Source organism: Uranotaenia lowii, chromosome 2, assembly GCF_029784155.1.
Source record: "Uranotaenia lowii strain MFRU-FL chromosome 2, ASM2978415v1, whole genome shotgun sequence".
In the NCBI taxonomy this organism is placed as follows: domain Eukaryota; kingdom Metazoa; phylum Arthropoda; class Insecta; order Diptera; family Culicidae; genus Uranotaenia; species Uranotaenia lowii.
In genome coordinates, this window is record NC_073692.1 from 65,477,472 (window position 1) to 65,505,233 (window position 27,762).

Below are 27,762 nucleotides of genomic sequence, written 5' to 3' on the forward strand. Positions count from 1 at the left end.
AGCGTATAAGACAACGAAAATATCAAAATTGTTTGAAATGCTGATTGCCTGATTTTATTCATTTAATTCCTAACAGAAAACTTTGAATTAAAATGTTTTTCAATGTTTTTCGAGGGTTTTCTTCACTTCATTCATAAAGTTTTTTCATTTTCAAAAATACATGGCGTTAACTCAGATATTTCTGAGTCTTTGAGTTTATTTAAGCAAACAAGAATTATCCAAATTTGCATATTTTTAAAATCCCTCACACAAAATGTTCAATTTTAAAGTTAATGCAATCTATAAATATATATATAAAAAAATGAATTTCTGTCTGTCTGTCAGTTCCCCATAGGCTCGAAAACTATTGAATCGATTTACGTGAAACTTGCCAGGTGGAGGTATTGGAGGCCGAGGAAGGTTTCTATTATGGTTTAAGACCGTTCCCCCCAACAGGAAGGGGGAGGGGGTCTCCCAAACAAAAGAAACATGTTTGAATAACTCGAGAACCGATCAGGCAAAAGGAACCAATTTTGGTTTAAAATTGTATTTGGTTACCAGAAATGTTCCTTAAATGGTTTGGTACCCCTCCCTTTTTCCAATGGGAAATAGAAATCGGGGAGGAAGGCTCCCATACAATTTTTCGCACAACTCGAGAACAAATCAAGCAAAAGGACCAAATTTGTCATGCGAGGGTATATGGGTAGGAAGAATATTTTGAAGATGGTTCGATACTCCTCCCTCTTTCCAGTGTGGAGATAGAAAAGGGGGTCGGGTCTCCCATACATTTTTTTGCAAAATTCAAGAACTTATCAAGCAAATGGTTATTTTGGGTACGAGTAATGTTTCTATGATAATTTGGGACTCCACCCTCTTCAGTTGTAGAGATACAAATGAGAGAAGGAGGTCTTTCATACAATTTTATGCATTATTCGATAGCTAATCATGCAAATGAATCCAAATTTCCCATAGGAAGGTATGAGGCTACGAGTCAAGTTTCTACGATGTGTGAGACCCATCTGTCCTTCCACTGGGAGGAGTAAGAGGTGGGAAGGGGTCTCACTTTTATGCATTACTCGAGAACTAATCTCGAACAAAAAACCAAATTTATCATGGAAGTTTATTAGAGTACGAGAAATGTTTTTTAATGTTTCAAAACTCCTCCTTCTTTCCAACGGGAAGAGGGAACGGAGAGGGGGTTTTCATACAATATTTTTAGATCACTCGAGAACTTATTTTTCAAATAAAATAGCAGAAGTTATTTTAATACTTTTTTCCATGATTGTTTAAGGCTCCTTCGTCTCCTTCGTCTTTTCACTGATTCGAAAGGAAAGGAGAAGGGGAGCTCCCATACATTTTTTTTTCAATAACTCGAATGCTAATCTAGCAAATAGTAACAAATTTGGAAGAGTATTTAAAATACCAGAAATATTTCTAAGGTGATTTGGTTTCCATTACGGGATAGCAAAAAAAAAAAAGATAGGTGTCAAACGTTTGTTTTGATAAATTCAAAAGCTCATCTAATAAATTCAACCAAATTTTAAAGGGGAGAGTAAAAGGATAAGAGAAATTATTACATGGTAATGAAACAAAACCCCTTTTCATCTTTCAGTTAGGGATAAGAGAGGGAAAAGGAGATCCGCACAATTTTTTTTATGACTTGGGAACTCATCTAAAAAATGGATCCAAATATGAAAGAAAAAGTATACGAATACGTAAAATGTTAGTATTTTTTTAAGAAGAGATTCCATACATCCAGAGCCGGGGAAGGAGAGGTTTTATCACATGATTATTAAAACTTTTCAAACTAAAGAAACCAAAGTTTACATGAGAGGTTTTTTTTAACACTCAAATTGAGTGACTCAATACCTCTCCTTCTTCCGGAGGAGAAACGGGAAGAAGGAAAATATATAAAGCTCGAAAACTTATTTAGCAAATGGAGCCATAAATATGAAATGTGATTTTATTTGGTTACAAAAAAAGTTTTTATGTTCGTGGAGTTCGGGACCCCCTCTCAACTTGCAGGGGACAAAGGAAAATTTTAACGAGTTCTTAATATAAAATTTAAGAACAATTTATGAAAAACAATTTCAGATCAATCTAAGCGAATCTAATTTCTTTGTAGTCCAAAAATAATTTGAAAGTTCTCATTGTAAAGATATCGAAAATTTTTTACTAATTAATTGATTTTTAGAAGATGCAGCAAAGCACATTGGGTCAGCTAGTGTACCTTATAATTGTGCAAGAAGTTTGTACTTAATGAAAATGTGAAATGTTTCCTGTATTCTTCCTTCTATTCTGTTAGCACTCATTAGGGAAAGTTTTTTTTTGACAAAAACTTTTTTTAATTTTTTTTTATGATAAAAGAAAAACAATTGATTTGGATGCATAATGATAAAACAAAATAAAAACCAGATCATTACGGTATTTCATTGAGTCTAGCATACTTATTGATAAGAACCATGGCCGTAGGGAACGGGGGGGGGGGGGGAGTAAAACCAAAAATGACTCATCAGTTACAATAGTGCAACAATCTCGACTCTGAAACCTCGAAATCTCATTCCAAGACAACAGTTCTACAGCAGTTAAAAAATGTTGAATCCCAATAAAGTTAGACTAGGCTTACCAGATTATCCGGATTTTGACCAAATTTTCTCTTTCTATTTGCAAAATCAATCGAAAATTTAAATTTAGTCATTAGAATTATGTATCTCGCGTTCATATAATTTATTTTAAACAATTTCCATCGAAATAAACATGAAAGATTTTTTCGAATCTTTAAACATGATTCTGAATCGGTTGGTGTGTTTCGATTGAATTAAAACAGTTTTTCATGTGTTTTTTTTTATTTCAATGGACTAATTCCGAAATTAATTGGTTGGATTTTTAGGAAAATAATGAAACAATATGCCCTAATTTCGCAAGGTTTTAGGATAAAATTGCCTGGATCTGCCCAGCCCGGATACTTGCGGAAAAAAAAATTTCTTATCATAGGATTAAGGTTTTTTTTGGGTTCAAAATGCAGAATTCAGACTTGGAACTAATATCCAAAATTTGTATTCAGATTAAGCTTAAATTTAAGTTTTATAATCAATATTCAAATATCAATGAAACAATTTCATTAAGGATTGAAATGGAAGGAGATTGCAGTTTCGTAACTTTGATTCTTGATTCAAAATAATTTTTTTAAATTCAATCAAAGTCAGTTTAGAACGTAAAGCTAGTGAAATTACATATAAAAAATAAGATCTGGATTCATTTCAAAGAATATGGTTTTTGAAAAATCTAGATTAAAATTTTGAAAACTTGAATCATAGGATTAAAATATCGAAATATAAAATAATAAATGATAAATTTTGAATTTGTTCTTTATCCTCCTGGAAATTTTATTTAACATTATTTACATTTGTTGCTGATTCTTCAAAATCAAAGGTTTTAATCGAGTTTACAAAAGTAGAAAATAAACATTATTTGAACAATCAACCATTTATTTTACTTTTTTTGCTGAATATTTGATACATTTTCACCCATTGTGATGCTTGTGATTCAAAAGAATTTGCTTCCTAATGTAAATTAGCAAAAAAGTTTTTTTTTCTAAATGAAGCGTTCAAAATCCTTTACTTTTTTGTTTCGATAAGGATAGTTGTTTCTACATCATTGTGCCACTCGCGACATTTCTCAACGATGCAGTTTGCACATCAGTCATTGAAAAACTTATATGAATCAACTGTGTTCGGTGTTTTTTTTTTGAGCTCAAACTCACGGACATCAGCTCAGAAGGCAACTCATTTACCAACAGAGCTGTATCACAAGTCCCGATATTTTTTAAAACTTCATGAAAAAATTGCATCTCCTAGGACTTATTTTCGAATATAAATAACTTTTAGTACAAAAAACTTTAACTTAAATAATATGTACTAACATATACATTTTTCCCTTGTGTATGCATTGTTCAAGCAAAAATGCTATAGGTAAAAAATTGTCATCAAAACCCCCCCCATGAACCGGTTCTTCCTACGGCCCTGATAAGAACTAACCAAAAAACATAGTATCGCAAAATTGTAGATGGGGTGGGGGTCTCCGTTTGAGTTGTTGTAGTTTTTAAAATGATTTTTCTCAGTGTAGGATTTTAAAATATTTCTTGGCAATATTTTATTCTAAAAAATCAATATTTTTTCTAAAACTCTCCCGCAGACCACATTGGTGTAGGAATTGTGATTTTTGAGCGAAAAATTTTCATAAAAAAATGGCCCTTTTCAATTTTTAGTCTAGATCTTTTTTGGGAGAACTTATTATGCTAAGTGCCTAAACTACGTAAGGACTATACACACACAAAGTTTTTTTTTCAATTCTGAAAAATGCATATTTACTATGACGAGTTGGCGCGAAATCCATCAATAGTTTAACCTACTTTTATTTTGTATGACAATCAAAACTTTATTGACTTTACACACAGAACTTCACCAACTGCCTCTTACTCTGGAAAATTGAACCTGGTTAACATGTTTATGCTAGAACTTAACGAATAACTTGCAGCCACTCATTATTTATCGTGATCATCTCTACCGAAAATCATGAACCGCATTCATCAACGTACAAAGCAGCTCCCCAAGAGTAGCGCAAGCAGTAAAAAAAATCATCAGACTGCATTTTAGTGCAGCAAGTTCAACCATATGGAAGCTACTTATCTACTAGGTTGATACTTTGCTGCACAATTGCTGCTTAGCCCGTGCGAATCTTTTGGATTGGCTGTCTGAGAAAGGGAACATTATCATTGCCGCACAACTCGAGAGACGTCGTCGCTTGCGGTATTTTGGTATGTAGCTTCGGGGCTTTTTCTGCGTGCCGCCAGCCAGATAATTTTTTTTTTTAATATATGGGATCTTTGATAGGGCCAGGTCACGCACAGCACGCAGTTTCCATCACTGGAAATTCGAAATTTATTGTTTGGTGAACATTTTTACAAAAAAGCAAGGTTCCTTTAAAAATAACTATGACTTAATTTTTTTGAATTCGAAATTATAGAATAACAACAACATCGACACAACCTATTGATCTGAGTTACGAATGATAACAACCAAAATTGTTGTAGATTCGAATACCTACTTCGGCGGTGGCAAATTTGCGACAAAGAGCGCCAGAAGATCTCTTTAACCTCCGTTGATCTTTGGCGGGCGTTCCAAACAGAAACGTCAGCTAGAGTAAGAGACTCGCAGTGACTGAGAGAATCCGGACGAATGTATGTTGGCATTTCTTTTTAATTAATGGGTATATAATTAATGGGGCAATTACTCCGGCCGAGGATTGCAATTTTTGAGCCACCTTCGTCTGCCATTTTCGGTTAATCGATGCCGAGAATGGAAGTACAATTATGTATGTGTCCAAAGAGAGGGAGCCGGAGTTTACAGTGGCCCTTGAGTTTGCAGCAGTTGTTCGGACGATGGGAAAGAATGTCATTTTAAATTGTTGGCTGACAGTTTTACAAGACATTATCACGCTATTGTAGTTTTTCGAGAAATTATCTCGTCTTCAGTTTTGATGTGATAATTTTAGAGCTCTTTACAAGATTTATGTTTATTTTATGATACATTTCAAAATGTTGATCAGTGAAAATATAGAAAATTGATTTCAGTAGAGTTTTGATTAAAATCATTATAAACTTCTTACACATTGAGCATTTAATACAAGATATCATGTTTTTCACTTTTCAATTTATTGATACACTTAGAATAGGAGAACAAATTAACTAAAAGTAAACTTGAAACTGAACAAGATTATTGACGTCATGATAAAAATTTCCAACAGCTTGTCGAAAGAAAAAAAATTATACAGATTTGACTTGAAACTAATTTAAGTCTTTCAAACTCAATTCTGAACATTTTTTTATTATTATCTACAACTAGTTTTATTAGACCTTTTACTTAAACAAAGTTTAAATGTGCCGGGTATATCTATCAACTTAGCATTTGACTATATACGTTAGTAGGGTAATTCTGAACATAATTAAAGTGATAATTTGAACTGAATTTGTGCTTGATTAAAATAAAATCTTTCAGGGGAAAACGCCGCAAATGTCTCCAACATAGTTTGTTGAAATTTCCAAACTGCAAGCCAACAAACTTCTTCGCCGAATTCCTTCGCCTATAAGTTTCGTTGCGCATTTAAGTTTAACGGGTTGCCAATAATAGTTAGAAGGGAAAGGGACTTAATTGCCATTTTCCTTCCAATCAACCGGCAATCTACAACTCTACAGCGTTCGTTGCGACAGCACCGCGGTTGACAAAAAGTTGCTCACGATGCAGAATTAAACTTTTCACCTTCCTTCCAAGAAACTTACTTAGATCGAAACCGCGATCCCTTCCGTTTACCAGCCAGCCCTCTATCTTTAATCATCCATCTTGGCCGATCCGTTTCTGACGAAGCTAGCTATCGTAAAACAATAATTATTCATCTAACGGCTGATACAAGTGACACTTTTTCGAGACAAGTACCCAAGCCTGAACTCGTGCCAAAGGTGCCAAATGGCGACCAGTTGTTGTCGTCATCGTCGTTGTTTTACGTTCGAGAGGGGCCAAAGTTCTGGTGGAACTTTTTTTTCGTTCACACTTGTTCTTTGGCACACAGTCTATCGGGGTACCTCTACTAGCTACTACAGTCTATGCTAATCATAATTTTTTCTGCATCGCTAATGAACTGAAGCGGCGTCGTCGTGAACCTATGGGCGTTTAAATTGCTAGAAGTACTGTTAAGTGTAGATTATTATCTCGGTATCATGCCAACGACACGATGCATTCTGTCAGCGGTGACGTCAGCGAGTGAGATCTTTTTCTTTTATGTTATGATGTTGATTACTGGCATACCAATGTAACATTTATAACAACATAAACAGACCTGAAATACAATACAACTGATAGCATAAATTATGCTATGTTTCAAATCAAGTTGTCGAAGATCCAACATTTTTTGAAAAAATGGTTGAAAAACCTTTGTTCTATGTTTGCGAAGTGTTTTTTGGACAAAACTGAATGCCAAAGCTTAAGGTTCTCGGGACCTCCGTGACTGAAGTTTTTTCCGTAAAACTCTAATGAAAAAGAGGCCTATTGTACAAAATCGATTTCAAGCTGAGAAAGTAGTAGGTACTTTCCGACGAGAGTGTCAGTTCCAGTGCCAAAAAATTGAAGGCTAATCATGAGTCATCAGCACCAGAAGATCCGGACACCGGGTATCGTATCTTGAATTTTCTGGCAGTGTTTTTTGCTAGGGTAAGTGAACCTTAACTTGGCATGCTCCATATCTTGGCATGCTCCTTATCATGGCTTGCCGAAATGCATTTTGGTGATTTACATGTCAAACATTCGCCTTAAAATAAAAAGAAAATCGACCATAAAAGAAAATCGCATATGTCAACATTCTGCATAGCATTTGTCCACAATTGAATCCAAATAACTGCGTATTAATTTTTTTTTTCGCATGACAAACTGCAATTGAACCTACCTTGCTAGTGCATCTGCCATCTTTGGATTGATTTCAAAAACACACTTCCTTATGAAAAAATCACTAAAAAATACCGTTGGTTACAGCAAAACATGGCAAAAATATAAAATTTTAACCTACTCCAAACAACGTACATTTTCTATCTAGAATTCAAGAAGATATAAACATTTTTTTTGCCTAATCTGGCATGCAATTCCACTAATTGAATTATGTATGTATATGTGAAAACGACATAAGCATGGTCTGGAAATTGATTGGTCGGTCGAAAGTAAAATTATTGGTTGAAATAACTGAAAAATATCATGAATTTATTTTGGACTTTAATCAATTTATTTATCTCTCAAGCGTCTGGATCTGGAGCTTAAAAATTTCATCCAGCATTTGAATTTGCTGTTCGCTTCCGCCTATAGTTCCCAAACGAACGAGTGAGATGCAATCTATTTCTATCAGGCTGACTGGAGTGTGCGAAAGTTTGTCTTGTTTTGCTATCCGAGTGTACGCATACGATTGCTAGAAAATTCCTAAATGCGACATTTAAACATATGTTTAATATTCATAGAATCTTTCACTTACTTTAGTTTAAGCTTTAGCTTGCTTCTTGCCTTGGCCATCATGATTTTTAACATGCCAGTCATCCTTTTATGGGAGTGGAATAAAAAAAATTATGAACATTCACTATCCTATGTTTACTTCAATAGAAACAGATCAATGATGATTGCATGTTAAAAAATTGAACGAACAATTTGTTTGCTTGGTTAATAAACATATTTATGTAACCAATGCAAAAGTTTGGAACCTATTTGTTTTAGATAATCATTCTTTTAATAGAAATGTTAAACACACAAAAAACTGAAATGAACAAGTTAAAGTTTTTTACGTAAGATTATAATTCTGCATGCAAATATCAATTCTAAAAGTTGATTGATATTTCGTGCTTCCGACTTTTTGAAAACATACAGAACATTGTTGTGCTGTTTTTGTATTAGGCAAGTTTTTTCTAGAGACGGCTAATTTAAGGAACTCATAAAGGGTCATAATTCGGCGTGGGGGCTACAAAAAGGAGCATTTCAATCAATAGTTTAGTTAGATTTATCTCAATTTATCAACAGCTTTCAAGCATGGACATATTTTTACTGCATTTCAGGCTAGTAAGCAATCATATTTGTCGAAGAACTTTTGAAGGTAATCATTACAGGAAGACTACAATCATGGGAAATCTAGTCAACCATGCCTTAGGGGCCAAGATTGGGTACATTTACCCTATTTCAGAAACTGTTAGATGCTAAAAGTTCGATGGAGATGTACGATTCCCAATAGAGAGCACTAGAGGGCTCGGCTTTAAATTAATTGTTACATGTGGATCTTGTAACCCCTTCGTTTATCCCGTCGTGTCCCACAATGCATATCAGATCAACAATAAATTCTGTTTCGTTATGAAAACATTACACGTTAGTTTGGCCGGAGCTGCAAAAATCTGTGGCTTGATGGACTTGTCCCACCCAATTTGCAACCAACATACGACGTAATAACTGAAAACATCTATAAGGCCGCGTGAACTGTCGCTGATCTAGTTTTGAAGCAAGCCGTGGCTAAAGAGCAGCAAGAGATAGTGAAAGAAAATCCGAGTGAGGATCCAACTAAATTGACCGTGTCAGGAGACGGGACCTGACGCAAGAGCGGCTTCAACTCGTTGCACGGGATGGCGGTGCTAGTAGGACATTGTACCGGGAAAGTTGTTGATTTTGAAGTATAGTCCACTTACTGTGCAGAATGCAACTACTGGAACAAGCATATCAAGGACTTGTTGGATTTAAAACCGTATGGCGATGAGGTGGAGATTGAAAAAGATAGAGTCCCGTCTTCGAGAGTGTAAAAGAAAAACCCCAGGAATCGGAGGCAAGAACAAGTTGACGGCAAAGGTCATTGAAGAAGAAACAGCAGCACGAAGGATGAAATGAAGAAAGCCATATGGGCTACGATTTATCATTACTCCTGAACCGACAGCAACCAGCGCCCGCAACACAAGTACTGCCTCGATGGAGATGAATCTTGGTGCAAATGGCAGCAGGCTAAGGCCAAAAACAAACTGGACAACTTCCGCCATGATTATATAGCGTTGCCCAAAAGCGTATTGGACCCAATAAAGCCGATTTATGAAGATCTGATCAACGACACATTGCTAGAACGCTTTGTTGGCGGATTCACCCAAAACTCCAATGAGAGTTTCAATCAAATTGTTGGAAGACAGCCCCTAAAACAACCCACAATGGCTCCAAAATCGCCAACATCGTTACTTTTTTGGCAACCTGCATGTTCAACAATATCACTCGAGCGTACACTGCAGAACAGAATGAAACTCGCATAACGAAAGCCGAGGTAAAAGTTCGGGAACAGACTAAAGAAGCTCGAGTTCGGCGCCGACAACAAAATTTGGAGAGTTTAAACATTCCTTCGGCTGTGGAAGACATGCATTACGGGCCTGGTATCGATGATTCTATGTAAGTGAAAAATATTTCATGATTCTTTCTTACCCAAATTTTCAAACGCAATTTTCTAGAAACCACGTCTTGAAATGCAGTGACCGCGATTTCTCGAGAACCAGTGGTGGGCCGATTTCCATTCTTTTGACCATCTATTCATCGACTTCAAAGCCGCATACGACACGACCGACCGTAACGAGCTATGGAAAATCATGGAAGAGAACGGCTTTTCCAGGAAGCTTATCAGACTGATCAAGGTGACGTTGGATAGAACGCAGTGCTGTGTGCAGATTTCGGGTGAATTGTCGAGTTCATTCGAGTCGCGCAGGGGGCTTCTACAAGGTGATGGTCTATCCTGCATGATGGTCAACGTGGCGCTAGAAGGTGTTATTCGACGAGCGGTGGGCGAAATGCGGGGCACGATTTTCAACAGATCCAGTCAACTTATTTGCTTTGCCGATGACATTGATTTTGTCGGCAGATCATCTGCGGCGGTGGAAGAGATCTACCGCAAACTGAAACGCGAAGCAGGAAGGATTGGGTTGATTAATACGTCCAAGACGAAGTACATGCTGGCCTGCGGATCCGAGACCGACCGAACCCGCTTGTCTAGTAATAACAAGGTCACGATCGACGGCGACGAGCTGGAGATAGTTGAAGACATTGTCTATCTCGGCTCACTGGTGATCGCAGACAATGGCACAAGCCATGAGATCCGGAGGCAAATTATCAGCGGAAGTCGTGCCTACTATGGACTCCACAAGCAACTGCGAACGAAGTGTAACCTGTACATGACGCTCATTAGACCGGCTGTACTCTACGGGCACGAGACATGGATATTGCTCGAGGAGGACCTGCGTACATTTGGAGTATTCGAGCGACGAGTGTTAAGAACCATCTTTGGCGGTGTACAGAAGAACGGAGTGTGGAGGCGAAGGATGAACCACGAGCTCGCGCGACTCTACGGCGAACCCAGTATCCAGAAGGTGGTGAAGGCTGGCCGGATACGCTGGGCGGGATATGTTGCGAGAATGCCGGACGACTGTCCTGCAAAATAGGTGTTCGCTACGAATCCGGAAGGAACCAGACGAGCAGGGGCGCAACGAGCGAGGTGGTTAGACTAAGTGGAGCGTGATCTGGCGAACGTGGGGTGTCCGAGAAATTGGAGAACGGTTAACATGGATCGAGTGGATTTTAGGAATTATGTTCGTCAAGTTATGTCGTGAGACGGAATACTATGTTGGTAAAAAAATGATTCCTTATAAAATAACACGGTCCTTGACGTTCGAAAATTTGCAAATTTTTGTTTAGTGTAACATAATTATGAAAATTAAGAAAAAAAACCACGGCGCCGTAAGGGAGTCGAACTCCAATCACTAATTATAGTGTCTTGTCAATCAGACACATTAACCAGTGTACTATTTGAGATTCATGCAGGATGAGGGATATTCGTCATAGGTTTTCTGCCACCGATCAATTACAAAAAAAAACGCACAACGGTGGCTTCCCGGCGTTTGGCCTCCTTTCAAGGTAGTCTTTTGTCTTGTGATGGAAACGGGAAAGGGAACGGGAGTGAAGGAAACGGGAAACCCATTGAATGAGAACTGTGCTTCGCTTACTGCCTTCTATTACAAACACACGCTACATATACATAGCTGCTAAAGCCGGGCAGTTTGGCCGGTGGTTGTTTGCCGGTGAATTGAAGGAATGTTTTTGTTGTTGCTTTTGCTACATACACACGCACAGCTTGGCCGTGGTTGTTTGCCGGTGGATTGAATTGAATGAATTTTTTTTTGTTGCTTTTGCTACACACGCACAATGCTCGGTTCGCTGGCTGCCTGATGTAGGCCGGTATTTATTTCCATCCTTCTTCGTCTTGTTATGCGATAGGGAGGGACGTGAAAACGTTTTTATTTTGTTTCTATCAGACATACGCAATTCGGTTGCTCTAGGAGGTTAATGCCGGTAGACGCAAATCGAATCAGCACCGGTCGCGTTATGTTCTTGTACCAATGATGCTATGTTTTTGATTACACGCCATCGGCACAGAGGCTGAATTTTGGGTGTATCTTTATGACATCAATGGTTTATCTGTTGAGCAAACTAGTCTACAAACAGGCTTTGTTATTATCAGGGCGTTCAATGTTGTCTTTAAGGCATCGCAAATATATTAAAAACTATAAATTTCAATTCATGTTCATAAGATTTTTCTTTAAAAACATAGTTTGTTGCTAGTTACCTTATTTTCTAAGGAGAGTGAAAAACGCATGTTTTAAGAAAATTAAAAATAACTAAAGAAACCAATATTTTTTTTCTAACAACTCGAATTTGATGTCCCATCATCCTTAAAACATTTGATGCATAAGGAGTAGGATTAACTGTGAACATCAGTTTTTTAGAAGCCATTGAAGTTGAAAATTGTTGCATGATGCCCCAGTTGACGGTATTCAAAATCACTAAGAAGAGCACTTAGAAACTTGGTTTTATATCAAAACACATCAGCCAATTTTAAATCATATTTCAAGTTTCTAAAAATTCGTTCATTTTGAAGAAATTTGAAACAAAATTGGGCAATCTGGCAAGCTTAGTCTTATCTTATTGCAATTCGATATTCAGGACTCAATTTCTATCAACCAGTGAGAAATTATTTGAAAAAATTGAGTAGAATTGTGGACCTGGAATAAAATTTCGAGGTTTTGGCTTTAGTTCTGAGTCGAGATTATTACTCTTGAATCATTTCAGTCGTTTATCAAAATTTGAATAACACTTCGAAATCATTTGAAAAAAAAACCTTGGCAAATAAAGAAAACTTATTTTATGATAAATTTTTCAAATATAAAAATCCATGCTGAAAAGAAATTAAAAGCACCGAAGATCGAAAATTTTATATTTTCAAAGGTGATGGAAAGTATAAGAGATGAGATACCATTGAAAGAAAGAACATAAGCCGGAAATGCCATACATTTTTCGAAAAAGAAACAAAGACTCACCGGCAGAACTTAAACCATCAATTTCCGCTTCAGTACAACGGCGCGTTAGCCAATTAGACCACGTTGAACGTGACGAAATAGGCTACAGTATGCGTACATCGATACTCCATGTATATCTCGCATGTGTTTTTTCCCTCTCTGTGTAGGTAACTGGTCAGCTCGGAACCTTGAGCAGCACTGATTGTTTCTTCATATGACCAAGGTTGCCATCATTGCTTAACTTTTTAACTTCAGCAATGGTACTTAATCTAGTTACTTACTACCCATTTTTCATCACATTCACAAAAATCAGGCAAAATCAGGCATATTTAAAAAAATCAGAAAAATTCAATAGTTTATTAGGTTGTCAGGCTGAGCCTCGAAAAATCAGGAAAATTCTTAAAAATCAGGCACATTGACAATCTCTACATATGACCGTAAGTAGCGGCAAACCCGAAGCAATCAACCATGTGCGTGCTCGGCTAAAATTCCGAGTCGATGGGTTGTGGAGAGAAACAATAGAGAGATCAATAGATGGCAAAAAGCATACGCGAAGTACACATGGAGTATCGATAGAATATCCTGCGGTCGACCGACGGAGCTCGACATGTACGCATACTAGAGCCTATTTCGTCACGATCACTGTGATGTAGTTTTCTAACGCACCGTTGTACTAGAGCGGAAATTGCCGGTTCAAGTTTTGCTCATGAACCGTTGTATCTTTTTCAATAAAAAAAATAATGAAATTTACGACTTTTGTTCGTGCTTTCTTTGATTTCTCATATATAACTCATTTTATATACTTTCATTAATCAAAGATTCCTTTGATTCAGAAGAATTATTCATCCAAGTAGGCTCAAAAAACATATTTCAACATTTTTCTAACATTTTCACACAAATAATTCAGTATATCAGCTATCATTCAGCAAATTATGGGCATCATTATATGAACGAAAAAAGAATACCAATTTTCTCGCAAAAAAAAAACGAAATTTGACATTGCTTCATAAAATTAGCCTTTAATTTTGCCTACAAGTAACATCTTTTTTAAATAATGAACCTTTTTTTTCAAACCCACCACAAAATTTGATTGCGTCAATCGATTTTGATGAAACTTGGAAAGCCAATATTTGTTCACATTATTCAACCGAAATTCGATTTTAAAAAAATCCGTATCAACTGAGTCAGTCATGCTGCAAAACCCGAATAAATTTTTATTTATATGATTCTGTACATTCCGTGTTATGTTGGTCTATTTTGGCGCACTATGAACTGTGAATATACTTTGTAACTAAAGTTATTCGTCCCATGGCACAAACTCAAACTCAACAATCAAACTGATTCGATCAAATATTCATACATAATGAGACTTACCGTTTGCTGTCCGTTTTGCTGCTGCCTACCAATGCCTATAATGGCACGCTGAGCTGAGACTCCACTAAGGTCTTTACCAGCCGGGAGAGCCTAATTAGAAATTCAGCGCTCGATCACTCCCATCTATCCGGTTAGGATTGTACGCAGTTTTTCTTCGCCTTCATACAGACTACAGTAGTATCTTCATCCGCTTCTTTTTCTAGAGCTAGGGACGAGGAAAACAAACATCCGACCGGCGACGGCGAAGAGACGACAAAGTTGAACGGAACGAACGAGCTCAGCATTTATTGTAGGCGTTGAATTGCGTTCATTCCTCGAATTTCTGGCCAACAATCGACAATCACGGGACGACGACAACGTAGAGCAGCAACATACAAAACTCCACAATAATGCTGCTGGCAAAAAAAAAGTGTGCATACAACTTCACAACGATGGCAACGCGAAAAAAAATATCGGCTTTCGACAGGTGACAATTGCAATTTCCAATGAACATGTGCTTTATGTATGGCTACAGTTATAGGTACAGGTAGATACACGCGTAGCTCATTCACACAAACGCGTCAGAGTTGGAGCAACGGGGAAAAAAACGCGATGATAATCACGGTAGGCATGGAGTTCTTATGAAATTTATGCTACGGATGTCGACTGCGATCGGCTGCTGGATTTCATGCGGCGAAGTGCGATGATGGCATTCAAATGGGTCTTATTATCGTGTTGATTGGACGCTCACGCCCCAGGTTGAGGGATTGATTTGAGCGAAACGTTTGATATACTGCTATTCACACCGATAGGTATCGTTTGTGTACCATCATTAACATACAGCATGCGATTTTTCGGTTGCGACGGTTATCTGGAAATAAATTAAAAACAAACAAACAGACAAATTGATAAGAATTCAATCACGTTATGACTTGTATGGAAAAAAAGAACATCGTGATGGATCTTATATGTAATGATTCATTATGATTGTTCAAATTTTCATTAATAGGGATCTGGTATAAATAGTTTTTTTCATTCCTTCCATCAAACCAATCACAACCAAATCGTTCTTATGAATAAGTTCTGGAATATTGTTTATCGCCGCGCTTTAATGTAATTTGAATCATCGACGTTTTTCGGCAAATTTTAGAATCAAAAACGTTATTACCAGTTGTCCAGACGTTTCGAGCTACTATGGCTTTCGCTCCTCTTCAGTGGACACTAAAATTATATTTTAAACAATTAATTTTTATCTAAATTTACAATATTTAAAATCTTACAAACTACTGGCCTTCGTCTATACTAGTTTGATTCGGGACATTTTGTTTTGATTTTCGTTTACATTTGTATGTTAGTGTTTGTGACAATATTTTGATTACAGAGTCGTAAGCTGTCTTAAAATTACAGGAGTCTATCTGCCTATTGACTACATTGTTGTCACCTCTAATCTTAATGTAAAAAGTTTCAGCTGTGATTCTTACATTATAGCCTGTAACTTTTTCTAAAATGTTTGTATTGTCGAAGTCGAAAAGGTCGTCCATACAAGACAAATATTGTTTTCGCGATATTGTCGTTATTTTTCGTCGGATTGTGACAAAAATTTGCACATAGAGTTTTTGAGAGATGAGGAATTGATTCCAGGTATTGAATTTTGTGGGTCGGGGAAGCAATTTTGTGGGGTTGGCAAAAGGGATCGTCCATATGAACTGTTCAGTGTTTTTACTATATTGACGTTATTATGCATTGGATTGCTATGAAAATTTGCACATGAGTGTTTTGAAAGACGATCAATCAATTCCAGATATTAAATTCAGGGTCAGGGTTCGGCCAAAGGGGTCGTCCATATCCACTTTTTAATGTTTTTACTATATTAGCGTTATTAATGCATTGGATTGAGATGAAAATTTACGGACGGAAATTATAAGGAACTGACAATCGATTCCAGTTATCAAATTTTGTAGAAGGGGTCGGCAAAAGGGGTCGTCCATATAAACTTTTCAATGCTTTTGCGATATTGGCGTTATTATAGATATGTTTTTGATGAAAATTATCATAAGAGTATTTTGAGGAACGATCAATCGATTCCAGGTTTCAAATTCAGGATCAAAGGTCGGCCAATGGGGTCGTCCATATTAACACTGTTTTTACAATGTTAATGCTTAAATACGTTGGATTAGAATGGTAACTTGGTACGTGGGAGTTTCAACGAACGAGTAGATGATTTCAGGAATCAAATTTTAATTCAGAGGTCTGCGAAAGGGGTCGTCCATATAAACTGTTCAATGTTTTTGTGGTATTGACATTATTATGCATTGGATAGAGTTGAAAATTCCAACATAGATGTTTTGAGGGACGCTCAATTGTTTCAGATTTCAAATCTCGAGTCAGGGATTGGCAAAAAGGGTTTCCACATTATCTGTTCACTATTTTTGCTGTATTGGGGGTTATTCTGCTTGACTCACAAAATTTCACTTCTTTATCCTGACTCCAGGAAATGTTTCAGAGAAAAAACGTTAGTATGAATGAGCTCCAAAAATCGATCACAAAACATTTGAGCTGAAACTTCTAGCCTAGAGTAGTTTCTGGAGTCGGCACAACAATGTGAAATTTTGCACATCACGTCACGTGACTCTTTGAATAAGCTCCATTTTCTTGATTAAACATCGGATTGTAATGAAAATTTGCACATTTGAGTTTAACAGCACATGTTATTGATTTCACGTGTCAAATTTTGATGAGAAATTAGTAAAAGGGTTCGTCTTAATATTTTCGATTTTTTTTTTTTTGCAATAATTGCATTGTAAGGCATCATATCGAGGCAAAAATAAAAACATGAGAGGTTTGCAGTATGAGGAATCGCTTCCTGATAACAAACTTTCTATAAGACGACAGAAAGATTTACTGTTTAATGTGCTTGCAATAATTGTTTTATTATGCATGAGATCCAGACAAAAATTCATTGGAGGGGGTTTTAGAAAACGGACTATTGATTTATGGATTTAAATTTTTAATCAGACGACAGAAAAAGTGGTCGTTAATATTACCTTTAAAATATTCTAGACATAATTTCGTTGTTATGCATCTGAAAAAGACAAAAATCCGTACACGGATGTTCTTTTTGACGGTCAATCTATTTCTTATTTTAAATTTCCGTTTGGTAGACAAGCAAATAGGTCGCTTGCAAATTCTGTATAGTATTTTAAGCAATTTTATGTTGAAAATTCGTCGCAATTTCCATACAAATAAAAAATCATCAGCTTTAAAGCTAAATGCGAAACGAAGTTTGTACGGGATCAGCTAGTTTTCATATAAAATCAATATCATCTTCTCTGATTCTTATTTTTTTGAAATATACGACGAAACTAAAACTGCTGTTTTTTACGTTTCGGCTTACTGAATTTCAGCCTCCTCAGAAAAACTATGTTTGAAGTAAAAAGAAATAGAATACAAATTTTATCAAAAAGTTCACAATTTATCAATTTTCAAAAATCAAATTTCAAATTTCCAAAAAACTACTCTAGTGCATACTTTCGCGAGACTCACAAATTGTTTTGCTTCGTGTTTTGTTTACGGCCATTGCTCAACGGCCGCTAGATGCTCCTAATCAGCCGTCGTCTTGGTGTGTTTCCAATTGGTTCTTCCCCAGCTTGGTTTTTGGTTGGATCGTATACACTAAGATTGCAAATACTCCGCTCAGGACCATGATCCACTGAGTCACAGGAAAACAGCTCAAACTGACACTTGAAATGTCAAAAACTAGAGGTTTTCCTGGAGCTCAGGGAGATAGCTAAAAAAATCTCATAGTCCTCCATTTCTCCTGAAATTCGAGAAAACTCTGTTTCGAATAACTCGATCAAGTTCAGGGCAGCGATTGTCTGTAATACGAAACTCGCAAAAAAAAACTGTCACTGTAATTTTGTTGTTGCAGAGCATTAATCTGCAGTATTAGTTTCTCTCCATTTTATAATCGCTCGTTATTGGAACAAAGAAAGCTGCTGAAAATCGTACGTAAGAAACAATTTGTTTCGAATTTTTTTTTTCATTATCCTAACAGAAAGGATGAATAGCATTCGTTTCAGCTTAATTGTGAGACTTGGAAGTATCGTTAAAATTCTTCCCAGCAAACATGTTAAAAATAGTAGGGCTAGGTGGAGTAATTATGAACAAAATTTCTACATTTGGCACCCTTACAATTACCATATGTTTATTTGTTATCATAAATTCTGAAAAGCTGTCAACAATGGATGTTTCCCTGCTCTTCCTCATTTTGTAGAACAACTTTTTTTTTTTGTCGCAACCCACGTCCTTGAGACGTTTGTTGATAATTACCCCGTCTGTTCATATTTACCCCACTGTCTAGGGCAGGGGTGAGCAACCTGCGGCCCGCGGGCCGCATGTGGCCCTCGAGATCCTTTTGTGCGGCCCGTGAAGCTTTTTTCTAATTTTTATGCCTCAACTTTTTTCTACAAAGGATTGCTGGGATAATTTATATGACTTGATCAAATATGCACTTATCTGCATTTGCCCCACAATCAGTCAGATTGTAAACTTTCTTTCTTACATTTCAAGCACAGACAAACAGACAGGACACTCTGAAGAAATTCTGTTCAATTCTTCGCAAAAACCACTGCATTGCCATCTGTTGGCGACATTGCCTACCAATCAATTTCAATTTAAGAAATAGATCATAGTCACCTCTGGCAATTTGGCGTTTCAAGTCCGATTGTAAACAATCAATTCATCGTTTGCTCAGAGGTATTGGGTTATTCTTTTTTAACAATCTTACTCAAGTTTATGTTTGTTTAAGGTTTGAATAAGATACCTATTCTGCTAGCTACGAAGTACATAAAGTCAGATTCAACGAGTCAATCAAAGGTTTAACAACAAGTGTACGACTAAGCAATGTTATTTTTGTTCAGTTCATGCTCACCAACATCCTAGAATGGTTGTTGCAAACGAAACTTTTGCGAATCTGCATGTAAATATTTCTGTAATTGTGGATGATCTGTGCTTCCGAATAGAAAAGGTTACGCACCATTTTGCTTTTTGAAAATAGTTACAGCTTATTCAGCTTCAGATTCCTATATTGTTACTGATATAATTTTCATTCACTCCAGAGTAGACTTTCATAACATAAACATCAATTCAATATCAATTGTAAAAACAAAACGAGAATGAAAAGAAATGAGAATAGCTTCGAAATTAATAATACTAATTTAATTCAACATATATTTTATTAAAACCTATGATAAAAAGCGACAATTCGCATTGGGTTCTGATTCAACACCAATTATCTTCGGTCCAGTCTCGCAGCTATCAGTTAAGTTCTTTTGAGTAAACTTACAGCTTAAATTTCATCATTTGAGGATATGAACAGGAATCTTACGCGAGTTCAAGTTTCCAGACTTGACAAATCTCCAGGGTAGTTTGGAATCTACTACCCAGGCTTTAGGAGGGAATGAAGGAGTTTTTCCAATTTCACTGTACTGATCAATTTGCCGATAAAAAAACTTGCACCGAAAAACATATGAATTGTCACTTAAACTACACAACCGTTAACGAATAGCTCATATGGTTTTTCTTCCATCCAACCGATTCCGGAACCCAAAGTTATCGATGTCGGAAAAACTACAGAAACTTTTTCTTCAGATCAAAGGAAAATTTGCGAACACGAAGGCACTTTGTTTATGTTTATTTTGAATTACGTCGAAGACCATGGTGATATGGAAAAAACGGAAGGCTACCACGATCGAGAATCTTTTATTCGATAGCAGTGTACTCTAGTGTCGACATTGCCTAGCTTCTAGATTCCTGAAACCGATTTGCGAAGAATGAAATTCGAGTGTCCCGTCTGTTTGTCTGTGTTTCAAGCATTTATTATGTTCTGTTCAATGCATAAATGTAATATTGTTTATTAGCATAACGTAATATTGGTTTTTTTTTATTCAGCATACATTTTTCCTAATTATTTACCACTTTGAAAAGCAAAATCTATCAAAGTGAATCGGAAGCCAAAAATCGGAAGCTACACATAATCAAAGGAATTGCGAAGTCCGTTACAGAAGTCATCATTTTTGTTTAAAGCTAAAATAAAGTAGTATGATAAAAAATGTGCTCAGCGGATTTTTTAAAATTATTTTTTCCAATTCTGCTAAAAGGCTTGTTCTGTTAGCATTCAAATACTGACAAAAAAATTAATCCTGACAAACCTTGTGAAATATTTTTTATTTCTGAATATTGACGAAAAATGCGAAAGTTTAATAATAAAGCCTGGGTGAACTATTTTAGATTTTTTATCAACATGAATTAGCCGGCATCAAAGTTATCGAAAAAATTTGTTCGTTCTTGATGAAAACTGAAGATATCTGAAATTATGTGATTCGATCCAAAAGGTCTTTGCGATTATTTGTAATGCATTTTTCAGTAATTTGAAAGAAAATTTTTAACAAACATCAATAATCGATCGGTTATTTGACTTAATATTAACGCATTCCACATTATCAAAGTAATAATATAGCTTTAGAAATCCTATCCCAATGATATCTTAGTAAGATTAAAAATTATAAAAACCTGGATAAAAATTCCAGAATCAAGAATTTAGTTTTGAAGAATGTTGTTTTAAAATATGTGAAATTGAACATTTTTCTGTGATTTTGACAATTTTTCTAAACATATCAATGCAATGATCCGATACAGAACTTCAATTTAAAAACGATACGGGGCTATTAACCGGTTGTAGAGAAAATATTTAGGCTTTGAGGACAAGTTTTAATTGTGGAAACAAAATCACAGAAAATCAATTAGCAATTCAACCTCCAACGCTAAGAAGACGTTGATTTCTTTGAATATATTTTTTTCAAACGATTAATTTATCACTGTGGTAAGCTCCAAAATTTTTTTTTAATGGAAGTGATGACAAATAGCACTATCGGTTTTAACATGAATGTTGTAAGAACGAATGTTCGCCAAGAAGTACTTTTAAATCCTTGAGAGAATTTTAAAATGGCAAAGATTCAATGATTTTCCCTTTTCCTGAATTCCATTTTAATGTGGGGTATTTAAAAAGTCGTGTTTAATTTCTGTTTTTGAACACGAGAATTCGTTTTATCTTTCCTATTTCAGATTTCATTGGGCTAAAAAATTGTATTTCTTAAATATGACGTGCAGCTCTGCTGTTTAATAAAAAAAATTTATGTGCGGCCCGCCGACAAAATTTTCAAATTTAATTGGCCCGTTGGTTCAAAAGGTTGCTCACCCCTGGTCAAGGGGGTAATTATGAACACGGATTACGAACTTGGTGATAGGACTACTCCATTCGAGCGAAACTTTAGGTGAGTTAGGTACTCGATAATTTCTACTTCCGTTTAAAACGTTCTGCGCAACAAACTTCAAGTCTTCACCTTAATGTCGTGAGCTAGACTTTTCAGGTATCATGAAATTGCAACCTATACATATACAGAAAATTCGAAAATCTTTTAAGATGGTTGTTTCACAAAAACACTCATTGAAATTTTCTTGAATCAAAGAACATTTTTTGCAAGGCTTGTCAGTTCTATATGATCGACTGTTTTGAAAAATATTTACACTAATAAATTTTGTTATCATCTCTAAGAAATTTTACATTAGTAGCTCTATTCTTGCAAAAAAAAAAATCAAAATTTTCCTCACCAAGCTGAAATAGAATATCTACAGCAAAAAATGCTCATTTTGTACTAAATTTAAAAAAAGTATTCGAACAAATTAACATTGAAAAAAGTATCTAATTATTAAAATAAGACTGCAAGAAAATAGATTTTGGACCTTGTTATCCGGATGTAACACATAAACAATTATTATTTGTTGTAATTCTTAAGTTCTGAATAGCAGCTCGCTGTCCAAACATACAGGAAAGTTGATCTTTCTGGACTCATTCACCTTTTAAATTTATCAAAGTTTTTCATGCTTTTGACTACTGACCACAGAGATTTAAAGTTCATAATAATGTTAAATTTCACGCGTTTATGAATAAAAGCTCGAGCAGCAAACCTTTCGTAAACAAATGGTGAGTTTTAATTTTTGGTAAAATTAAACATTTCTTCAAGTTTAGTTTATAACGTTGTTATTTATCAATACCAAAAAACTGGTTTTAGAAGGACGTAAAACCTGTACTCGGTATAAAAGAACTACTCTTGGGAATCCCAGGCTGGGATACACGTTTTCGGTTTCGGTATTACCGGTAAAACTATCCTTACGCACCACTCACTTAATCTAAGAAAACATTTGACTGCCTTTTTTTCTATCAACAAAAAGCAAGTTCTTATCACTAATTTTTTAAACAAAATTAAGACTTGTTTAAATGTGACTACGGATTGAGCTTTTTTTAAAAATTTCTGTTTTATTAACTTTTTTCCCATTTGAAATTTTATTTTCAGTTTTGATAAAATTGTGTTCAAAAGTTTGTTTCAAAGACTGCAAAAAACTGGCATATCTTTTTTTTCGAATCCAGTTCTCATTTTTAGAAAAAAAAATCAATTACTCAAAACTTGAAAACCTAACACTTATTACATTGCGGACCTAATTTTAATATGAAATTTGTTGAATTTAGTACCGTGGATTCTGTGATATAGAGTGTCGAGTGTTGATGTTCCCCTTCTAAGATTTCTTCACGGTCCTTAATGTATTAAGATCGTACAGAAGAGGGGGGGGGGGTAGTTTTGTAAGAAATTTCTTACAAGGGGAGAAGGGAGCAAGGGGTCTGGAAATGATTGGGTAATTAGTGAATAGCCCCCTAAGTTGATGAATAAAACATTTGACCATCAAAAAGCCAAAGAAATGTCAGGAAATGAATAAGAACATGTGTTCATAATTACCTTCTAGGACGAAAACTATGGGGTAAATATGAAGACTCATCTGTGACCCAGTGCGAATAAAATTTTTCAAAATTTCATCAAAATCCAGACAAAGCATCAAAAACTGAATGTAAAACAGGTGATAACAACATTCCAGCTGGATTTCCTATGATCAGATATTCAAAACATTGAACATTGTCGAAAACGATTTTCGTTTCACGAGGTAACATCTGAAATGATACCATTAGGATTTGAAAAAAGATCGGAAACAGCTTATAGCTATCAATTGGATGTTAAACTACCACTTTTGGAACTTTTTGTTTTCATTCATCCTCCACAGCAGCGCGTATGGCACTTGTTCGGAATTACCCCACTTGACCCTAATCTAAAGTCGGTATAAATCGGACATGATAAAAAGTCCTCCATGTTTTAGGGATGAATCATCCCAGAGGATGAAAATCCCGTATAAAAAAAAAAAAAAGTCCTCCATGTTTGCAAATTGATCTCCCACGCGGGGTTCGAGCGAGAAATTAAACTTGTTGTTCTTTCTGCGAGCAGCAGTTCATCCAGATTACTAAAATTCAGATGATTCATTTGAAAGAATTGTCCAAAAGAAGAAGCAGCAAATATTGTCTTCTATTCTCTTGCCTTCTTTCAGGATGTATGAATAAGTTGTTGAATATCGTCCAATTGGTATAGTTCTTATCGCCCTGGACAGAATTTAAAATATGTTTGTATCCACTTTGGTAGGTAAAGGCTGTTTTTCGAGTTTTATACGATCATTCTATAATGTATGTGAAACGTGTAACAAAGTTGTTGAGAAATGTACCTACTAAAATGTTTGCTGGGAAATTTTCAGCTATGTAGCATGCTTCAGATTTCCTTGAAAAGGCTGAGTAAGTTTTCAATAGCCTGTTTTTAAGAACCTTCGATTAGTTGGGAAACTATGCATTATGATGGCTCTTAGTTGTATGGAGTTTTTTAAAACACAAAATTTCACTGCTCCCACCCTTTTTTATTGAAAAAGAAAATCACCGTCTTAGCCGATTTTGGCTTTACAGACTGAATATAACTGACGTGGACAACTTAAGATTAACATTTAACACCCAGTACCGAGATGGGAATCGAACCCATGCCATCAGCGGACCTGTGATTACCGGATTACCACGCTAACCACTCGACCACCGAGACGTTTATAGTTTTATTGATCCTTTTACTAGACAACTCTAAGACGGCCCTCAAAGCCTTGAAGTTAAAAAGAAAATTGATGAAAAGTTAAAAATTTTAATCCAAAATATAATAATCAAGTCTGCAAAATTTTTACAACTTCTTCAAAGTGGAGATTTTAAGCCTACAGGAACAACTTTTTTGAAGACAACAAGTAGATTTGGACTTAACGGAACAAGTTTTAAACCTTTTTGTTTATATTTTCCCAAATAGTTTGTATAGGGATATAAAAGAAATAAAAAAAAAATACCGAAAGTATCTGCAATAATTCTAATAAGTTTTACATTTGTTTTCTTCCTTCAAAAAACTATCTCATCATCTTAAAATTTGAAAATGGAACATTCAGAACTGTGAAAAAAGGTTCCAAGAGTGTGGAAGCTAGGTCTTTAGATCCTGAGCCTTGGAGTTTCTCAACTCAACGATGATCCTAATTCGACCATTCTATAAAATATCCTACAACTTTTCATAAAGAAAATGGGTCTAACACGGCATAACTCCTTCCAATGTTGTATTGAAACTAAGAAAATCGTTCATTTTGTACGAGAGTTAATACTGAATACCGTCAACTGGGGCAACATGCAACACTTTTCAACTTCTATGGCTTCTAAAATCTCAATGCTTACAGATAATCATACCCCTTGTACATCAAAAGTTTTAAGGTCGATGGGACACCAAACTGACGTAATCAGAAAAATTATTGGTTTTACCAGTTATTTTTAAATTTACAAAAACATGCGATTTTCACCCTACTAAGAAAAAGGGGTAAGTTGCAACAAACTCTGGATTTAATGGAAAATCAAATGAAAACGTTTAAAACTTTATAGTTTTTGATATATTTGTGATGTCATTACGCATAAAACACCAATTTCAATAATTTTTGGTTTTGTTCGAATTAAATTTTGCATGTTTTCTGTCAAAAATTTTTTTAACAGAAAAGTATTAATCTGCTGCATACATTTAGGAGTAAAAAATACTAGAAAATATTCTATTAGCTTAAATCATAAAAATAAATCTCAGGATGGATGAAATTTTAATGTTAACAAACGCATAAAGCAAAACAATCATATCCCTGAATATAGAAACGCGATTTATGAGATTTAGTTCTTGTTTGCATTTTGTTGCATTTCGCCCCAGACAGCTAACTGAATTATAAAAATATTTATTTAAAAAAATTCTGTGGTTTTCCAAAAGGTATTTATACACCAACAGTGTTGGTGTAGGCTAATGAAAGCAATATAAAGTTTGGGGGTGATATCATTAAGCCAATCCGTCATACTAGGTAAAGTTTTTTATGGCATCAAAAATGTAAAAACTTGTACATCTACCTACTACTCGATTTTTTAAACTTTTCATGACCATCAAAAACTTCAAAAAACTCTTTCACGATATTAAAAACTATGTCATCATCAATTTCTCATAATTCAATGATAACTTTATTACAGTATATTGAAATAAAAATTGTTTGACGGTATGCATATGATAGAAATTCCTTCAAACATTGCTCAGTTTTTTCAGATTTGCTCATCTCAGAAACATTCCAGAATGGACAAAGAATGGAAGGTATAGTTTTTCTTCAGAAAAGTAAACATTTGCATACCTTCAGTTTGTCTTTTGAAATGCTGTGCACTGCTCATCTAATTTTTTGCAATTCTATTCTGTCTTTGAATTAATTGACTTAAATTCAGATTTTTTTTTGTGTTCCATCAGATTTTGATTTATCATTTACACATACACTGATGGATTAACATAAATAGTCACCTTTGGAAATCACGATGAATGCGAATTAACTTAGAGCTAATAAATTACACTGATTTCACTTAAGTAATTGATGACCGATCATGATTGATGGTTTTGGCTAAATAAATTAGCGCTTTGATTCATTAATCTTACCTTCTATACATCGAAGGGATGATCCATCCCACTACTAACTATTCTACTCGAGAGCACTTTTGACTAAGTAATCACATCTGTGCAAGCTGTGGATGGTTTGCTTTCTTCCCATCTGATCCAGCCCAGCCACGCTCGATTAATCCCATCGGCAGCTGCAGCCGCATTAATAAAATATAAATCTTCTTAAACCCTTTTAAACGGCGACGCACGTGTTGCTCCACCGTCACTTAAATCATCTCACTCTAAGCACTTGCTGTGCTCATCGCCGGAAAGTCGTTAGCTTCAACAAAATTTCACTGAACTTGTGCGGCCAATCCGCTGACAAACAACGGCATCATCATCAGCAGGTAGTTGTTATTACCGATCTCGATTTTCCCACCAGACATTTTCTTTAATACACAAACACCCGGACGAAACGACAACAAACCACCGGCAATAATCGGCAAACGGTGAACAACTGTTGAACTTTCAATTTTCCTTCATCAAGGGCGAAACCACTAAAACCACAGCTTCAAAAGCATACCCAAATTTGATAAACCACCAGGCGCCCGCTGCAAAATAAAGCAGTTGAAATGCTTCCCCAATCCCAAATCGTGTGTTCCAATCCAACCAGCTTAAGCGGGTACGCAAGAGCCGGCGCGAATTTCCACCGACAACGTTAATCAAACGAACGACCGACTACTGGAGGAGAACTCAAAACACGCCGCTGCTAGGACTCCGCCGCACAAACATCGGAACAGAAGCGAAAGTGATGCGAAACCACTGACAGACGAGGAAAAACTGAAATATCGTGCTTTCCACCATCGACTTGGACGCGCGGCTTCATCAGATCTCAGATACACAGTGCGGTGTGAAACAGAGTCTAGCAGCAACAGCAACAACAGCAGCACAACACAGCTGAGTGGAGCAAGCAACAGAATCTACCAGTGTTCGGATTCGGGTAACCGTTTTGTTGTGTTTTTTTTTTCTTCACGTGTTTCACCTCATACTGGACAAAACCCCACGACGACGAAACGGTAAGACCCGACCCGAGGGTAAGATATGCATCAAGTAGTAGGTATCAGCAACAGTATCAAGGTTGCAATGTTGCAGAGACCACAGACCAAGTAGGAAGGTAATGTTACGTGACGTGCGTCGCTGGAGTGAGATGCACTTATGTTTCAAATGGGGTGCAGAGGGTGGTGTTTATGTTGCACAGCCACCCACCGGAATGGCGGGTGATGCAACAACCGAACAGGCCGAACACGTGCGTGCGCAACAAGTTTCCTTCGGCTGGTGTCTATCTACTAGGATAACCACCTGCGGATGGATAATGAATGGTGTTTGGTAGTTTTTCCGGTAATTTGAACTAAAACATAAGTACCGTAATCCGGAGTAAGATTGATCACTTTTTTCAATATTTTTCGATTTTAGACTGTTCCAGAAACTAAAAGCACACTTTCAAAATAATAAAAAAATTTGTTTTATTAAATTTCATTTATTAGGCACACTATCATTATTTGTGTCCTACCCAACACTGTGCTCTTATTTGACAAAAACCTT

At 35.9% G+C, this 27,762-nt stretch overlaps 1 protein-coding gene across 5 annotated transcripts in view; it reads right to left on the reverse strand.

Annotated features, from left to right (window-relative positions):
- Nucleotides 1-26,982, reverse strand: part of LOC129748421 (calcitonin gene-related peptide type 1 receptor) — a 473,124-nt gene extending 446,142 nt beyond the window's left edge. For all 5 annotated transcript variants that reach the window (XR_008737725.1, XR_008737726.1, XM_055743043.1 and 2 more), the window contains exons 1-2: nucleotides 26,221-26,982; nucleotides 14,297-15,146 (exon numbers count right to left, since the gene is read on the reverse strand). The gene's annotated coding sequence lies outside the window, so the exon portion shown is untranslated. The remainder of the gene's footprint in view (nucleotides 1-14,296; nucleotides 15,147-26,220) is intronic.
- Between the last annotated feature and the right edge of the window lie 780 nt (nucleotides 26,983-27,762).